Source organism: Trichosurus vulpecula, chromosome 8, assembly GCF_011100635.1.
Source record: "Trichosurus vulpecula isolate mTriVul1 chromosome 8, mTriVul1.pri, whole genome shotgun sequence".
NCBI classification, from domain to species: domain Eukaryota; kingdom Metazoa; phylum Chordata; class Mammalia; order Diprotodontia; family Phalangeridae; genus Trichosurus; species Trichosurus vulpecula.
Genome location: NC_050580.1, coordinates 184,091,060 through 184,094,780, shown reverse-complemented (window position 1 = coordinate 184,094,780; position 3,721 = coordinate 184,091,060). Strand labels below are relative to the sequence as shown.

General features: G+C 38.6%; 1 pseudogene; it reads left to right on the top strand.

Annotated features, from left to right (window-relative positions):
- Window positions 1-1,131: 1,131 nt before the first annotated feature.
- On the top strand, window positions 1,132-2,050 carry LOC118830191 (annotated as a pseudogene).
- The last annotated feature ends 1,671 nt before the right edge of the window (window positions 2,051-3,721 follow it).

Here is a 3,721-nt window from a genome sequence, read left to right as displayed (position 1 = left end):
CAAATCATGGGCATTTTTTTAAGCTATGTAGCAATACAGAAGAGAATGGGACCCACCTGTAGAGAAGGGTCCACATATGGCAAGGGCTGTCCTCATGCTTTTCTCAAATTGAGGCAGAAGAGATATCTCTAGCCTTTTCTCCCTAGTCACTGCTCTCCAAGAGAGATTTATATTCCTGCTAAGAGAGGAAGATAGAATTTATGATAGGAAAGGAGCCCACTTAGTCAAATCACAGCAAAGCAGAAATCAGAGAAGGAGAATATAGGAGATTTTATGTCAGACAATACAGAGGGTAGGAGCTTGTTTATTGGGAGCAAGAGAACTCAGCTCAACTAGGGCAGTGTCCTGGATATTACGCAAGGGAAAACTCCCTGAAGTCTCTCGATTAGCAAACTGGGAACAGGAACGTGATGGAGACCATTTCCTTCAGCAATCTGAAGTAGGTTTGAGCTCTGCTGTCTCTTGAAGCTGGAATCTAGCTTGAGGTTCAAAGAAGACTGTCACTTGCCCTAAGTCATTGCATGTGTGTGCACACACACACACACAAACACACCTGCACATACAATTGTAAATGTTCCAATCCTGTACAGCAGGGGTGGAGAAACTGAGGCCTTCAGGCCACACGTACCCTTCTAGGTGCTTGGATGTCGCCTTTGACTGAGTCTAAGTTTTACACAATGAATTCTTTTTTTAAGGGAATTAGTTCTGTGAAGTTTGGATTCAGGGAAGAGGTCTCACTGGAGGACCTAGAGTGTCACATGTGGCCTCAAGGCTGCAGGTTCCCCAACCCTGCCCTAGGGAATATCTCAACCTGTACTTCTTCATACAATCTCTGATATCTAATTTATCCTTAACATTTGATGACCTCTTAGAATTATAGAATGCTTAAACTAGGAACACAATAGAGATGATCAAATCTAATCATCTCATTTTATAGATAGTCTTCTTGGTCATAATGCTGACTATACCTTAGCAAGGCAGATGTTAATGGATGCAGGTTTTGGTTTTAGATATACAGTGTATGGGAAAATAATTTTTTTGGGAACCAAATATTTAAAATTAAGCTATCTTTTCCATTCTAATAACTGCTTGTCCCATTTCTCTAGGAGACTGGAGTAAATACTTGATGTAATGCATAGAGTGAATCAATCTGTGGTATCTGAATTTGTGCTATTAGGACTTAGTGATTCATGGGAGATCAAGATCTGTCCCTTACTAATATTTTCTGTGATTTATTTCACTACTGTTTCAAGTAACATTCTTATTATGACCACAGTTATCACTGATTCCCATCTCCATTCCCCCATGCCATGTACTTCTTGTTAGCCAACCTATTTTTTGTGGATTTGTGGCTTTCCTCAGTCACCATCTCCAAGACAATCACAGACTTTTTTAGGGATAGCAAGACCATCTCCTTTAAAACTCACATGTGGCAGGTTGTATTTGTACACTTTGCTGGGGGTAATGAGATGGTGTTGCTCTTGATTATGGCCTATGACCACTATGTAGCCATATGCAAACCTCTCTACTATACAACCATCATGAGCCAGCAAAAGTTAATTTGGCTTGTTGTTATCTCATGGGCTATTGGACTTGTACACTCAGTTAGTCAATTGGCTATGATTGTGGATCTGCCTTTCTGTGGTCCTAGAGAGATGGATAGCTTTTTCTGTGACCTTCCACTGGTGATTGAACTTGCCTGCATGCCCTAGGATTATTGGTGAATGCTGATAGTGGATTCCTTGCTACAACCTGTTGCATGCTACTTTTGATTTCTTACACCTATATCCTACTCACTGTTTGTCATCACTCTACAGATGGGGTATATAAAGCATCATCTACTTGTACTGCCCACATCATGGTGGTGGTAATATTCTTTGTACCTTGTATCTTCATTTATCTTTGTCCACTCAACATTCCCTCAGTGGACAAATTTCTTGCCATGTTTTATGCAGTGTTTACACCTCTATTAAATCCTGCCATCTATACCTTGAGAAACAAAGAGATGAATGTGGCCATGAAGAGACAGAGAAGTCAATATGTGAGTTGAAAGGGAACATCTTAGGTATCTCTCTTGATCAGAAGCACCACCCATCAACTAATTCTTTTGACTTGGAGTCATGGATGGATACATGAATTAGACCATTGTAGACACTCAATTTACACCAAAAGTTGTGCATATCATTGGAACTATGATTAATGCCCTGATCATTCAGTGGAAACGTGAAGTTTTCCTTTGAAATTTTAACAAGATAGATTCAGAAGGCATTCTCCATGAAGACTGCTCTGTTTGCCTCTCTCTTTGTCTCTATTTCTTTCTGTCTCTCTCTTTCTCCCACTGAGGTATCCTTAAGTGAAAGGCAATATGACATGGTAGAAAGAGAACTGGACTTTAAGTCAGGAAAGACTTGTGTTTGGCACTTACCATCCCCATGTTCATGGATAAGTTATTAAACTCCTTTGGACTTTAGTTTCCTAAACTATAAAATTACAGTATTTAACTTTTAGGTTTTTCATGAGACTCTAAGAAGATAACATGTGAAGTCCTTTTGCGAATCATAAAATATTGGATAAATGTCAGTTACTATAATTTTCCTTCATCTCCCAGACAATTTAAAGGGATTTACTGAAAAGATAATTGCTTCTGTGGCTACCATTGTCATTAGGTGACATCATAAGCTTCCTGTGAGTTTTAAAAGTTCACTCAAAATTTGTCAAAATGATGTTTGTTCAGCTCTTTCTGTGATGGGTAAGAATTCGAAATTGAAGGTTGCCCATCACTTGGGGAATGGCTAAACAAACTGTTGTATATGATTGCAATGGGATATTATAGTGTTGTAAGAAAAGACAAGTAGGATGATTTCAGAAATACCTGGAAAGACTTACATGAACTGATGCATAGTGAAATTAACAGAACAAGGAAAACATTGTACACAATAACATCAATATTGTTTGAAGAATTGTGAATGACTTAGCTCAGGGGTGGGGATCCTGTGGCCTCAAGGCTGCAGGTTAAGGTGATTAGTTCTGTGAAGTTTGGATTCAGCAAAAGGCCTGTACTTGAGGACCTAGAGGGCCACATGTGGTCTTGAGGCCACAAGTTCCCTGCCCCTGACTTAGCTATTTTCAGCAATACAATGATCCAAGACAATCCCAAAGGACTAATAATAAAACATACTATCTGCTTCTAGGAAAAGAACTGATATTGACCGAATACAGACTGAAGCATGCTATTTTTACTTTCTTTTATTTTTTAAAATTTGAGTCTTCTTATGCAAAATGACTAACATGGAAATGTTTTACATGATTGCTCGTGTACAACCTATATCTGATTGTTTACCATCTCAGGGAGGGGGAAGGAGAAGAAGGGAAGGAGCAATAAAATTTGGAACTTAAAATTTTAACTAAAAATGTAAAACACCTTTTTAAAAAATGCTTGTTAAATCTAATACAATTGGGGATGATAGGGAAAAATGGATCTTTTCTCATAGGTCCTCCTATGTTCTCTCTGCTTTCAATGAAACTCAAAGGAGTTTCTCTCTCTCTCTCTCTCTCTCTCTCTCTCTCTCTCTCTCTCTCTCTCCATGCACACATGCACAAGGGCAGTGAAAATGATTCTAAAGGAAAGGTTCCTAATCTATAATTATTGAACTCCTTGGAGTTGTGGAATTATTGCAGAGTCTATCTCATTAAATAACCCATTAAACAAATAATTAAACAT